Below are 15434 nucleotides of genomic sequence, written 5' to 3'. Positions count from 1 at the left end.
GGACTGCCCTATCGGACGTTCTGCCACCGGCAGAATGCAATTCGGACTCGGGATGGCCTGGGGCCAGTTTTACAAGCCACCCTGGGGCCAGTTTGGAATATAACATTATTTTTGCGATTGAGTAACTTAAGTTACTTTAGGCAAGGTAATGTTACATATTGCTCTGAGTTACTCGCCGCCGCACAGCTGATGGAATGCAGAAGGCATCCATCAAAGAAGGTTAACACTTAGTAAGTGTTGACTTTGCTTTGATGAATGCACACAATAGCTGAGGCCGTGATGGGCAGTGTGTGTCCCCAGCCATCTGCCGGTGTGGTGCCAGGTTAAACACCAAATTGTAACAAATTGTCCTGGGGGTTGGGAGGGAGAGAGCTGAGAGCTCGCCTTCTGATATGGGCGGTTCCTGTCCTGTGTTGTGTGCATGTTTGTTTTGGGTTAGGGTGGTGCGCGGGGTGACCTGCCTAGTGTATAGTCCTCCTCGCTGTGAGCGTCGGGGCAGCGACCAGGCAACTGCCAGGGGCCTGCTGCTGCAATGTGGCTTGGGCTGGCTTGGCAGTCAATCACGTGAGCGGACCGCATGTGCATGGTGTATTGTGCTGCTGGGTCTGGGTGCGGTCGGTCACTCACCACGACAGCCCCCCGCACATTTGGTAAACAAGGAAGGAATTTTTGACATGGAGTAGCAGCCTGCAGGCCTCTGGCCCTCTGGCTATTGCAAAGCAAAGCACATGCAACTTGCAAGTGTAACAACAGCGACAAGGCCTCTATCCGGAGCTACAGCAGGCCAACAGAAGGCTCCGCCTAGCTCAACCCAGCTCTGCAACCCAGCCGAGGTGGACAGCAGAAGACATTATTTGTGCATGCACGTGGGCCGACGTGATCACAAATAGTAAGTAAAGATAAAAACATAAAATAAAGGGGCCAGTGCCCGGCCAGGTCATCTACCCTTTATAGCTTTTTTTACTCTGGAGGACTGGACTGGGCTTGTAGACCGTCTGCAAGCCCAGTACTCGAGGCCCATCCACTCCATGCAAAGACCCCTGCTGTTAAGCAACTTAAATTAACTAGTGATTGCCCTGAAGCTGCTGCCGTCTGAAACCTCTTTAAAATGAATAGAAAGGACCCGGCTACTTCTTGAAAAGGATAGATGTGCTGAAGGTCAAAAGGAGAAAGAAAGCAGAGCAGCCATCCATGCCATAGACCCGTTGAAGCATTGCTTCATTTAGAAGTCACTGTAGGCATGCCGCTAAGAGCACACCGTTTATTTTGCAGTTTTGCTTGCTTTGTACTTTTATTCTCTTGTTACTAGTATTCCTAGTGCTACCAGTAAATCTAAAAATATATGTATTTGTTAAAAATGAACCTTTATTAAGTTAACTGAATGAACAAGAAAATAATTCCCAGCACCAGATAGCAGAGTGTGTATAACTGAAATGACATACCCAGCGGGTAAACTGCCCAATGTACACATATTTCAATGGAACATGACATCATGAAAACATCCTTTTTGACAGAGTGAAATGTCCCAGTAACAATCTATATATCTTAAAGAAATATGTGCCCTAAGATCCCATTCCCTTATCTTTTACATTTCTAACAGTGAATACGCTAAAGTGTACGCATGGCAGAGTTCAATGATTTGTTTGATCTAACACAACTGTCTGTTCCATTCTGTATAGTTCAGGAAATCATGCTCCGAGTTTAGTTTCTTTTTCAAACAATTAAGTTCCATTGTGCGGCTGGCCCTGCCCATTTCTGTAACTCTCTCTCTGTAGGATCGTGCAGTACATGGAAGTGCGTGTAAACGGACTACATGCCTCCACACATTCTGCGTGTTTTATGTTCATTTAAATCGGCCGAGACGAGGTCCATGACTGCAGAGATGTTTTGGAGAGACTAACCCACCCTGTGCTGGTATCAATTTGCGACGCACATACACACTGCATATGCATACAAATATTTTTTTTATTTCTAAACTTCCCTTTTACCTGCAGTGATCTTCTTTATGGTTGGTGCAGGTCAGCAACACAGCACGCTCCACCTGATGACTGATATCTTGAAATATGCACCAAAAGTAGTTGCTTTATGTCACTAATCAAATTTTTTCAACATCGCTTTCATGGACAACGAGCAGATGAGGCATTCCAGCAATTATTAATCTGCTGATGCATCAGGTCCGGTTCTCTGGGGAGAGTACCTTGTGGTTAGCCTGGGGCAGGTAGACAGATTGGAGAATGGTGGTTCAATGTGTATGCTTCTGATGAAAAAATAAGTTGAATTAGTGCTTGGAAATGCAGGGCAAAAGATTAGATCTGTTCAGTTTTAGGTCTCTTGAAACGTGGCTCGTTCATTCAACGCCGAGCACACTCCACACAGTTTTGACCTAGCACAGCCAGTTTGATGCACCCTTCTTCCACCACTACTGCTGTAAGGGCCAGCCGTGTGCTGGAGGATCTGAGAGTTGATGGCAATGGAAACTTTGCAGGCATAGAGTCCCTGTCTATTGCCGCTCAGCATGTGAGTGCGCTTTACGTGGAAATGCCCCAGAAACTGCAGGCACATGCAGTTCACTGCAAATTTTGCTCAGTCCTGTGAACGAGACTGTAAATATGGAGCCAGAAAGTGCATTAATGTATTATCCTAATTATGTGCCTTTTTTAAGTGGACTCGCTTAACAGAGCAAAGCACAGAAGCATCATTGAGACACAAAGTTTACATATTTACTCTGCTGCTCTTATGATGCAGCTATCTGTGTGCCAGCAACAGAGCTTCACCAACCAAAAAGCACCTGTTTAAAAGAAAAACCCTCTTCAAGGTTCATGAATTCCCACCTGAATTCCTTTATGCGCTACAGAGTGCCTTGACCAATGGATAGATGAATGGATGGATGGACGGCATAGGTTGGTGTATATAGTAATGGATCCATGGATGGATGGATGGGCAGGAGGAAGTTGGGCCAGCTGGAATTTTGTGACAATGAATCTCCATATCAGTGTTTATTGCACAACTTATTTTGTTGCATGTGTTAAATCACTGAAAGTACAGTGTGTTTATATAGATTTTTCAGGTTGCCATTATCTCACCTTCTGGGACGTATAGCTTACTATTCAGGATGTGAAAATTAAAGCCACAAAATATTCTTTTGGCTTAACATGTTGCTATACGGATTTACATGTTGTCATGTGGCTCGATTATGCCATTTCTGTTTTTTGTAAGTAAACTCTATAAGACATTATTACTGAAGGCCTTGAAATCCAAACTATTTGTACCCAGTCAAGCTTGGAAGGTATGTGATCAAATTTGAAGAGTGGCGCTTAGCGTTCAGCCAAAGTTTGTGATCCTCCTAGTCCATTCCACCCACCCCCCTCCAACAGCTGTTTGGCCATCCCACTCCCTCCTTTTTGGATGCAGCCAGAGTACCACTAGTTTCGTATTTCCACTTCCACCACTGCACACATCACAGTCCCCAGAATTGTACAGCACATGCATTAATCCACTCCTTTTCATGCATAGCCTGTTCTTGCAGGGGTGAGTTGTCGGATTGGCTTGGGGTCCTCAGTGGCACCAATGGAGAGTGGTAGATTGAGGCAGCGTGGGCCAGCCCAGGTACTCGCATTCACAACGTGGGGTGTATCTGTGATTCTTCTGTAATGCCGGGTGATGCCTGTGCGACACACAACCTAATTCAACAGATTCCTGCGGCAGGTGTGTTCACCCACTGGATTATCATACCGGTGCGTGGCCTCGAGCATAACGTGTTCTTGCAGGAGCTATGCCCTGCAAGTTCAGAGAGTTGTGGTATCGCCAGCGGTAACAGGTGGCCCCAAAAAAGTGTGGGAGTTGTTGGCAGTGTGTGCCAGGTACTCAAGACCAGCTTACAGGATGTGAGCTGCCTCTGTAAGGCAGGTCACACCTGATACCATAACATGCCTCCACAGATTTCTGCAGCAGGTGTAGTCGCCCATTTGGTTATCTTACCGGTGCATGCAATGTTGTGAATTGACGTGATTCACGGATGCTGGTTTGAGGGCCCCTCTTTTTGAGGCGAAGGACTGGCCACTTTTCTTTTAGGTGCCCGGCCGTCTTTCTTGTCCCAGTCCGAGCCTGACTGCTATATGACAGCTTTTACGCACTCTCGTGGTCATGCAGGAAGCTGATCAGCAGGCAAACCTTCCCTCCAGCATCCCACCAGAAAATGGAGGCTGGCTCCATCCCTGGATCTATACCGCAAGGGATGCAGGCCATTCTAGTATACATCACATTTCCTTCACTGTTGACAACTTTCTGCGCCGTCTAGCGGTGAAATTCGATCAGCATGACTAACTCCGCTCACCCTCTCTGGTTGTAGACGACTTTATCTGCAAGGGAAATCACCTTCAGTAAAAATGTTTATGGGTGAAATGAGCTCAGCAGGTGTTCTACTTTTCAACATTGTTTTTTTTTATCCGATTCTGTAGTATTGTGGCAAGTTTTAGATGCAGAATCATTAGCATATGCAGAACAAAATCGAATCTGAAAACTATTATTGGTAGTCTTAAGGAGAGTTTGAATGTAATGATAGCAGTGACAGCATGGAAGCCAATATACATAAATGCAATTGGCCTGGGTTTCTGGTATAAGCCGTGTTGAGGTACAGAACGACAGTGCCTTCTTAGCGCAGTAGGCAGCGCGTCAGTCTCATAATCTGAAGGTCGTGAGTTCGAGCCTCACAGAGGGCATTTACTTTTGACTATTCATTAGAATTAACTGCTTCGGGCCTTTTCAACCTTTACTTTTAAATATTATTCTCCTTCGGCTGTTGTGCAGATCCATGAAATCACTGCACATTCTCACTCCAATTCATCCATTCATAAATCAAGTCATCCATTAATAAATCACATTAATTGCAGTAACAGTGGCCTGGTTTTCGATTAATCTCAAAGGAACGCGGGATTACCAGCTCATGTCATTCAAAGTGCAGGAGAAAGATAGTTTGTGCTCGTGTGTAAAAAAGCATGTGATCCAGGCAACGTATGGTGCCGCACTCAAACCAATATATATGGATCCGGGGGAATCTCATCACGGATTACGTTGAAGGTTGACAGGAGATTTCAAAAAATGAATTCCCAAAATCACACAGGTCTGCCATTTTCTTGATATCCACTCCTGTCAATAAGAATGGTCCAGTGCCTTTGAAAGCCTACCGGTTAGTTATCAAGGCAACCTATAGATTCAAGAAAGCATCCCATTTTGGGTCCGAGAACAAGACAACTGCAGTTGCTTCATCTGAGCTGTACATTGAAACACAACACAAAAACCAAAGTCTAGCATCATCTACTCTCGGGGCATTATGTACTAATGTGCTTTAAATGGGCGGGTACTTGCCAGCCCAGAGTAGCGGCATGTCTTTTATCGGAAAGACTATGGTGTTCCTTACGAGTTTGCCGGTAAGCCGCCAACAGCAAACACAGCTTACTGCTTCCACCGCCCGATATCCCGATATTACCGGGATATTGCAGCTGGCGCAGTCACGGTAAGTGCCCATTGAGAACCACTGAATCACTGGCACCGCTGTTAACGGTGCCAGTGATACAGTGAATTCACTGCCGGCAGGGGCCTGAAAATGAGAAACAGTTCAAATGTTTTTGCCTTGAAAACAGGCAAAGACTTGGATAACTCTCTGCAACTTAATTTTGGGCTTTGAGCTACAAAATAACTAATGTCCCCTCATTACTATTCACTGACGATTACAAAGAGATGTTAAGTGTTCAAATACCACGGTGGTCGCTCTTTTCTGCCTGAGCGGGGTTGTTTACCTTGCTTGTCACACAGCCATCCTCAGATCACCGACGAGATATGAGAGAAGAGAGGCACTGCATTTTATTGCCGGCCCATACAAACCCAGAGATTTCTTGCTCTTCCCCAGGTACTCGGAGAAGAGCATGAAAACCCAGAGACCCTGGGACAATCCCCAAGGTTTGATAGGTCTCGGTGGGGCACATAACACGCCAAATGGGATTGTGGATGCTTGGGAGTTCGGAAGGGCAAGGACAGTGTCCTGTGAAACCATTTTGTGAAGTTGTCCACCCTAACAACGAGGGTTTTGCCATTCGACCAACAGCACACGGCAAATAGGTGCCCATGTCCCACCTCGTTTTGGGCTGCTGCATCAGATGCAGCCTGGAGCGGTGAGGGACATGGACACCAGACAGTGTTGCATGCTCTGACTTCAGCTCCAGTCCTGCGCGCATTTACTAGTCTGAACTTCTGAAAGAAGTCAGGTCATTTCTTTCCGGGGTCAGAGTGTACGACTCCAGAAAGAAATGATTTGACTAATTTCTGAAATCGGACTAGTGAATGCGCTCAGGGACTTAAGAAAGTAAAGTTCTAGCTGCAGCGCACACGCCGTTGTTTATCAAATGGCGCGGCGGAAACGATTGCATGTCAGTTTAGTCTGGATTTTCCAAGCTGTGTTTGGGGGACATGTTGCAGGACTTTTTTGTGGCTCGCTCCCCCACTCTTGCAATGCTGTATACTCCCCTGGGGTCAGGAGTGGCAGGGAGCGGTGTGTGGGGGTCATCTCCAAAGAATAAATGACACACCTGAAAGTTATTTGCATGGCCAGTCACTGACAGATTCCGACCTGCATTCCAGAACACCTAATTTTCCAGAAGCGCTCCTCTGAATTTGAAATGTGCAAGTCCCCAGTTTGAAACCAGATAAGAGTGCCCAATGGGTTAATGGACTGACTTCAGACCTCTCTGTATAACCTGCAGGCCACACATCCAGTTCTGGTGAGACTCCGATGCATGTTTGCTTGATAGGCTGGGAACTTTAGTCATCTCGCCTGGTCTCGAGAAGTTGCCCTGTTTGATTCGCAGCACAGAAAACTTATCAGCACTGACATTAAGCTTCACATATTTTCCTCATGTCAGTCGGGTGCAGAGAGACACGTTTGTATGCTGTGGGTTACCGAGGTAAGAGTGCACAAAACATAGGCACAATTGATAGTGGGCTTGCAGGCACTTGGAGGGGCACTAGGCGTTGGGTGACCATGCATGGCTCCACTTGTAACACACTTTTCAAAACTGTCCATCAGCCACCAAAATGCAACCTCCCCCCAAACAAAAGTTGAGAGTTGCTCAAACCCTGTATTTATACCTCAGGGGATTCAGGGCACTGTAGTTTGCATCTCATTTCCTTCACTGCTGTCAGGGGCGGACTGCCCTATCGGACGTTCTGCCACCGGCAGAATGCAATTCGGACTCGGGATGGCCTGGGGCCAGTTTTACAAGCCACCCTGGGGCCAGTTTGGAATATAACATTATTTTTGCGATTGAGTAACTTAAGTTACTTTAGGCAAGGTAATGTTACATATTGCTCTGAGTTACTCGCCGCCGCACAGCTGATGGAATGCAGAAGGCATCCATCAAAGAAGGTTAACACTTAGTAAGTGTTAACTTTGCCTAGATGAATGCACACAATAGCTGAGGCCGTGATGGGCAGTGTGTGTCCCCAGCCATCTGCCGGTGTGGTGCCAGGTTAAACACCAAATTGTAACAAATTGTCCTGGGGGTTGGGAGGGAGAGAGCTGAGAGCTCGCCTTCTGATATGGGCGGTTCCTGTCCTGTGTTGTGTGCATGTTTGTTTTGGGTTAGGGTGGTGCGCGGGGTGACCTGCCTAGTGTATAGTCCTCCTCGCTGTGAGCGTCGGGGCAGCGACCAGGCAACTGCCAGGGGCCTGCTGCTGCAATGTGGCTTGGGCTGGCTTGGCAGTCAATCACGTGAGCGGACCGCATGTGCATGGTGTATTGTGCTGCTGGGTCTGGGTGCGGTCGGTCACTCACCACGACAGCCCCCCGCACATTTGGTAAACAAGGAAGGAATTTTTGACATGGAGTAGCAGCCTGCAGGCCTCTGGCCCTCTGGCTATTGCAAAGCAAAGCACATGCAACTTGCAAGTGTAACAACAGCGACAAGGCCTCTATCCGGAGCTACAGCAGGCCAACAGAAGGCTCCGCCTAGCTCAACCCAGCTCTGCAACCCAGCCGAGGTGGACAGCAGAAGACATTATTTGTGCATGCACGTGGGCCGACGTGATCACAAATAGTAAGTAAAGATAAAAACATAAAATAAAGGGGCCAGTGCCCGGCCAGGTCATCTACCCTTTATAGCTTTTTTTACTCTGGAGGACTGGACTGGGCTTGTAGACCGTCTGCAAGCCCAGTACTCGAGGCCCATCCACTCCATGCAAAGACCCCTGCTGTTAAGCAACTTAAATTAACTAGTGATTGCCCTGAAGCTGCTGCCGTCTGAAACCTCTTTAAAATGAATAGAAAGGACCCGGCTACTTCTTGAAAAGGATAGATGTGCTGAAGGTCAAAAGGAGAAAGAAAGCAGAGCAGCCATCCATGCCATAGACCCGTTGAAGCATTGCTTCATTTAGAAGTCACTGTAGGCATGCCGCTAAGAGCACACCGTTTATTTTGCAGTTTTGCTTGCTTTGTACTTTTATTCTTTTGTTACTAGTATTCCTAGTGCTACCAGTAAATCTAAAAATATATGTATTTGTTAAAAATGAACCTTTATTAAGTTAACTGAATGAACAAGAAAATAATTCCCAGCACCAGATAGCAGAGTGTGTATAACTGAAATGACATACCCAGCGGGTAAACTGCCCAATGTACACATACTTCAATGGAACATGACATCATGAAAACATCCTTTTTGACAGAGTGAAATGTCCCAGTAACAATCTATATATCTTAAAGAAATATGTGCCCTAAGATCCCATTCCCTTATCTTTTACATTTCTAACAGTGAATACGCTAAAGTGTACGCATGGCAGAGTTCAATGATTTGTTTGATCTAACACAACTGTCTGTTCCATTCTGTATAGTTCAGGAAATCATGCTCCGAGTTTAGTTTCTTTTTCAAACAATTAAGTTCCATTGTGCGGCTGGCCCTGCCCATTTCTGTAACTCTCTCTCTGTAGGATCGTGCAGTACATGGAAGTGCGTGTAAACGGACTACATGCCTCCACACATTCTGCGTGTTTTATGTTCATTTAAATCGGCCGAGACGAGGTCCATGACTGCAGAGATGTTTTGGAGAGACTAACCCACCCTGTGCTGGTATCAATTTGCGACGCACATACACACTGCATATGCATACAAATATTTTTTTTATTTCTAAACTCCCCTTTTACCTGCAGTGATCTTCTTTATGGTTGGTGCAGGTCAGCAACACAGCACGCTCCACCTGATGACTGATATCTTGAAATATGCACCAAAAGTAGTTGCTTTATGTCACTAATCAAATTTTTTCAACATCGCTTTCATGGACAACGAGCAGATGAGGCATTCCAGCAATTATTAATCTGCTGATGCATCAGGTCCGGTTCTCTGGGGAGAGTACCTTGTGGTTAGCCTGGGGCAGGTAGACAGATTGGAGAATGGTGGTTCAATGTGTATGCTTCTGATGAAAAAATAAGTTGAATTAGTGCTTGGAAATGCAGGGCAAAAGATTAGATCTGTTCAGTTTTAGGTCTCTTGAAACGTGGCTCGTTCATTCAACGCCGAGCACACTCCACACAGTTTTGACCTAGCACAGCCAGTTTGATGCACCCTTCTTCCACCACTACTGCTGTAAGGGCCAGCCGTGTGCTGGAGGATCTGAGAGTTGATGGCAATGGGAACTTTGCAGGCATAGAGTCCCTGTCTATTGCCGCTCAGCATGTGAGTGCGCTTTACGTGGAAATGCCCCAGAAACTGCAGGCACATGCAGTTCACTGCAAATTTTGCTCAGTCCTGTGAACGAGACTGTAAATATGGAGCCAGAAAGTGCATTAATGTATTATCCTAATTATGTGCCTTTTTTAAGTGGACTCGCTTAACAGAGCAAAGCACAGAAGCATCATTGAGACACAAAGTTTACATATTTACTCTGCTGCTCTTATGATGCAGCTATCTGTGTGCCAGCAACAGAGCTTCACCAACCAAAAAGCACCTGTTTAAAAGAAAAACCCTCTTCAAGGTTCATGAATTCCCACCTGAATTCCTTTATGCGCTACAGAGTGCCTTGACCAATGGATAGATGAATGGATGGATGGACGGCATAGGTTGGTGTATATAGTAATGGATCCATGGATGGATGGATGGGCAGGAGGAAGTTGGGCCAGCTGGAATTTTGTGACAATGAATCTCCATATCAGTGTTTATTGCACAACTTATTTTGTTGCATGTGTTAAATCACTGAAAGTACAGTGTGTTTATATAGATTTTTCAGGTTGCCATTATCTCACCTTCTGGGACGTATAGCTTACTATTCAGGATGTGAAAATTAAAGCCACAAAATATTCTTTTGGCTTAACATGTTGCTATACGGATTTACATGTTGTCATGTGGCTCGATTATGCCATTTCTGTTTTTTGTAAGTAAACTCTATAAGACATTATTACTGAAGGCCTTGAAATCCAAACTATTTGTACCCAGTCAAGCTTGGAAGGTATGTGATCAAATTTGAAGAGTGGCGCTTAGCGTTCAGCCAAAGTTTGTGATCCTCCTAGTCCATTCCACCCACCCCCCTCCAACAGCTGTTTGGCCATCCCACTCCCTCCTTTTTGGATGCAGCCAGAGTACCACTAGTTTCGTATTTCCACTTCCACCACTGCACACATCACAGTCCCCAGAATTGTACAGCACATGCATTAATCCACTCCTTTTCATGCATAGCCTGTTCTTGCAGGGGTGAGTTGTCGGATTGGCTTGGGGTCCGCAGTGGCACCAATGGAGAGTGGTAGATTGAGGCAGCGTGGGCCAGCCCAGGTACTCGCATTCACAACGTGGGGTGTATCTGTGATTCTTCTGTAATGCCGGGTGATGCCTGTGCGACACACAACCTAATTCAACAGATTCCTGCGGCAGGTGTGTTCACCCACTGGATTATCATACCGGTGCGTGGCCTCGAGCATAACGTGTTCTTGCAGGAGCTATGCCCTGCAAGTTCAGAGAGTTGTGGTATCGCCAGCGGTAACAGGTGGCCCCAACAAAGTGTGGGAGTTGTTGGCAGTGTGTGCCAGGTACTCAAGACCAGCTTACAGGATGTGAGCTGCCTCTGTAAGGCAGGTCACACCTGATACCATAACATGCCTCCACAGATTTCTGCAGCAGGTGTAGTCGCCCATTTGGTTATCTTACCGGTGCATGCAATGTTGTGAATTGACGTGATTCACGGATGCTGGTTTGAGGGCCCCTCTTTTTGAGGCGAAGGACTGGCCACTTTTCTTTTAGGTGCCCGGCCGTCTTTCTTGTCCCAGTCCGAGCCTGACTGCTATATGACAGCTTTTACGCACTCTCGTGGTCATGCAGGAAGCTGATCAGCAGGCAAACCTTCCCTCCAGCATCCCACCAGAAAATGGAGGCTGGCTCCATCCCTGGATCTATACCGCAAGGGATGCAGGCCATTCTAGTATACATCACATTTCTTTCACTGTTGACAACTTTCTGCGCCGTCTAGCGGTGAAATTCGATCAGCATGACTAACTCCCCTCACCCTCTCTGGTTGTAGACGACTTTTTCTGCAAGGGAAATCACCTTCAGTAAAAATGTTTATGGGTGAAATGAGCTCAGCAGGTGTTCTACTTTTCAACATTGTTTTTTTTTATCCGATTCTGTAGTATTGTGGCAAGTTTTAGATGCAGAATCATTAGCATATGCAGAACAAAATCGAATCTGAAAACTATTATTGGTAGTCTTAAGGAGAGTTTGAATGTAATGATAGCAGTGACAGCATGGAAGCCAATATACATAAATGCAATTGGCCTGGGTTTCTGGTATAAGCCGTGTTGAGGTACAGAACGACAGTGCCTTCTTAGCGCAGTAGGCAGCGCGTCAGTCTCATAATCTGAAGGTCGTGAGTTCGAGCCTCACAGAGGGCATTTACTTTTGACTATTCATTAGAATTAACTGCTTCGGGCCTTTTCAACCTTTACTTTTAAATATTATTCTCCTTCGGCTGTTGTGCAGATCCATGAAATCACTGCACATTCTCACTCCAATTCATCCATTCATAAATCAAGTCATCCATTAATAAATCACATTAATTGCAGTAACAGTGGCCTGGTTTTCGATTAATCTCAAAGGAACGCGGGATTACCAGCTCATGTCATTCAAAGTGCAGGAGAAAGATAGTTTGTGCTCGTGTGTAAAAAAGCATGTGATCCAGGCAACGTATGGTGCCGCACTCAAACCAATATATATGGATCCGGGGGAATCTCATCACGGATTACGTTGAAGGTTGACAGGAGATTTCAAAAAATGAATTCCCAAAATCACACAGGTCTGCCATTTTCTTGATATCCACTCCTGTCAATAAGAATGGTCCAGTGCCTTTGAAAGCCTACCTGTTAGTTATCAAGGCAACCTATAGATTCAAGAAAGCATCCCATTTTGGGTCCGAGAACAAGACAACTGCAGTTGCTTCATCTGAGCTGTACATTGAAACACAACACAAAAACCAAAGTCTAGCATCATCTACTCTCGGGGCATTATGTACTAATGTGCTTTAAATGGGCGGGTACTTGCCAGCCCAGAGTAGCGGCATGTCTTTTATCGGAAAGACTATGGTGTTCCTTACGAGTTTGCCGGTAAGCCGCCAACAGCAAACACAGCTTACTGCTTCCACCGCCCGATATCCCGATATTACCGGGATATTGCAGCTGGCGCAGTCACGGTAAGTGCCCATTGAGAACCACTGAATCACTGGCACCGCTGTTAACGGTGCCAGTGATACAGTGAATTCACTGCCGGCAGGGGCCTGAAAATGAGAAACAGTTCAAATGTTTTTGCCTTGAAAACAGCCAAAGACTTGGATAACTCTCTGCAACTTAATTTTGGGCTTTGAGCTACAAAATAACTAATGTCCCCTCATTACTATTCACTGACGATTACAAAGAGATGTTAAGTGTTCAAATACCACGGTGGTCGCTCTTTTCTGCCTGAGCGGGGTTGTTTACCTTGCTTGTCACACAGCCATCCTCAGATCACCGACGAGATATGAGAGAAGAGAGGCACTGCATTTTATTGCCGGCCCATACAAACCCAGAGATTTCTTGCTCTTCCCCAGGTACTCGGAGAAGAGCATGAAAACCCAGAGACCCTGGGACAATCCCCAAGGTTTGATAGGTCTCGGTGGGGCACATAACACGCCAAATGGGATTGTGGATGCTTGGGAGTTCGGAAGGGCAAGGACAGTGTCCTGTGAAACCATTTTGTGAAGTTGTCCACCCTAACAACGAGGGTTTTGCCATTCGACCAACAGCACACGGCAAATAGGTGCCCATGTCCCACCTCGTTTTGGGCTGCTGCATCAGATGCAGCCTGGAGCGGTGAGGGACATGGACACCAGACAGTGTTGCATGCTCTGACTTCAGCTCCAGTCCTGCGCGCATTTACTAGTCTGAACTTCTGAAAGAAGTCAGGTCATTTCTTTCCGGGGTCAGAGTGTACGACTCCAGAAAGAAATGATTTGACTAATTTCTGAAATCGGACTAGTGAATGCGCTCAGGGACTTAAGAAAGTAAAGTTCTAGCTGCAGCGCACACGCCGTTGTTTATCAAATGGCGCGGCGGAAACGATTGCATGTCAGTTTAGTCTGGATTTTCCAAGCTGTGTTTGGGGGACATGTTGCAGGACTTTTTTGTGGTTCGCTCCCCCACTCTTGCAATGCTGTATACTCCCCTGGGGTCAGGAGTGGCAGGGAGCGGTGTGTGGGGGTCATCTCCAAAGAATAAATGACACACCTGAAAGTTATTTGCATGGCCAGTCACTGACAGATTCCGACCTGCATTCCAGAACACCTAATTTTCCAGAAGCGCTCCTCTGAATTTGAAATGTGCAAGTCCCCAGTTTGAAACCAGATAAGAGTGCCCAATGGGTTAATGGACTGACTTCAGACCTCTCTGTATAACCTGCAGGCCACACATCCAGTTCTGGTGAGACTCCGATGCATGTTTGCTTGATAGGCTGGGAACTTTAGTCATCTCGCCTGGTCTCGAGAAGTTGCCCTGTTTGATTCGCAGCACAGAAAACTTATCAGCACTGACATTAAGCTTCACATATTTTCCTCATGTCAGTCGGGTGCAGAGAGACACGTTTGTATGCTGTGGGTTACCGAGGTAAGAGTGCACAAAACATAGGCACAATTGATAGTGGGCTTGCAGGCACTTGGAGGGGCACTAGGCGTTGGGTGACCATGCATGGCTCCACTTGTAACACACTTTTCAAAACTGTCCATCAGCCACCAAAATGCAACCTCCCCCCAAACAAAAGTTGAGAGTTGCTCAAACCCTGTATTTATACCTCAGGGGATTCAGGGCACTGTAGTTTGCATCTCATTTCCTTCACTGCTGTCAGGGGCGGACTGCCCTATCGGACGTTCTGCCACCGGCAGAATGCAATTCGGACTCGGGATGGCCTGGGGCCAGTTTTACAAGCCACCCTGGGGCCAGTTTGGAATATAACATTATTTTTGCGATTGAGTAACTTAAGTTACTTTAGGCAAGGTAATGTTACATATTGCTCTGAGTTACTCGCCGCCGCACAGCTGATGGAATGCAGAAGGCATCCATCAAAGAAGGTTAACACTTAGTAAGTGTTAACTTTGCTTTGATGAATGCACACAATAGCTGAGGCCGTGATGGGCAGTGTGTGTCCCCAGCCATCTGCCGGTGTGGTGCCAGGTTAAACACCAAATTGTAACAAATTGTCCTGGGGGTTGGGAGGGAGAGAGCTGAGAGCTCGCCTTCTGATATGGGCGGTTCCTGTCCTGTGTTGTGTGCATGTTTGTTTTGGGTTAGGGTGGTGCGCGGGGTGACCTGCCTAGTGTATAGTCCTCCTCGCTGTGAGCGTCGGGGCAGCGACCAGGCAACTGCCAGGGGCCTGCTGCTGCAATGTGGCTTGGGCTGGCTTGGCAGTCAATCACGTGAGCGGACCGCATGTGCATGGTGTATTGTGCTGCTGGGTCTGGGTGCGGTCGGTCACTCACCACGACAGCCCCCCGCACATTTGGTAAACAAGGAAGGAATTTTTGACATGGAGTAGCAGCCTGCAGGCCTCTGGCCCTCTGGCTATTGCAAAGCAAAGCACATGCAACTTGCAAGTGTAACAACAGCGACAAGGCCTCTATCCGGAGCTACAGCAGGCCAACAGAAGGCTCCGCCTAGCTCAACCCAGCTCTGCAACCCAGCCGAGGTGGACAGCAGAAGACATTATTTGTGCATGCACGTGGGCCGACGTGATCACAAATAGTAAGTAAAGATAAAAACATAAAATAAAGGGGCCAGTGCCCGGCCAGGTCATCTACCCTTTATAGCTTTTTTTACTCTGGAGGACTGGACTGGGCTTGTAGACCGTCTGCAAGCCCAGTACTCGAGGCCCATCCACTCCATGCAAAGAC

At 46.7% G+C, this 15434-nt stretch overlaps 2 non-coding genes across 2 annotated transcripts; both read left to right on the top strand.

Annotated features, from left to right (window-relative positions):
• The first annotated feature begins 4645 nt into the window (after window positions 1-4645).
• On the top strand, window positions 4646-4718 carry TRNAM-CAU (transfer RNA methionine (anticodon CAU)). Its single transcript has one exon. It is a non-coding gene; the product is annotated as a tRNA-Met (tRNA).
• Window positions 4719-11843: 7125 nt separating this feature from the next.
• TRNAM-CAU (transfer RNA methionine (anticodon CAU)) lies at window positions 11844-11916 on the top strand. Its single transcript has one exon. It is a non-coding gene; the product is annotated as a tRNA-Met (tRNA).
• The last annotated feature ends 3518 nt before the right edge of the window (window positions 11917-15434 follow it).

Source organism: Ambystoma mexicanum (assembly GCF_040938575.1).
Source record: "Ambystoma mexicanum isolate Mex_15411 chromosome 12 unlocalized genomic scaffold, UKY_AmexF1_1 Mex_chr12_unloc.2, whole genome shotgun sequence".
Taxonomy (NCBI): domain Eukaryota; kingdom Metazoa; phylum Chordata; class Amphibia; order Caudata; family Ambystomatidae; genus Ambystoma; species Ambystoma mexicanum.
This window is presented reverse-complemented; position numbering and strand designations above follow the sequence as displayed.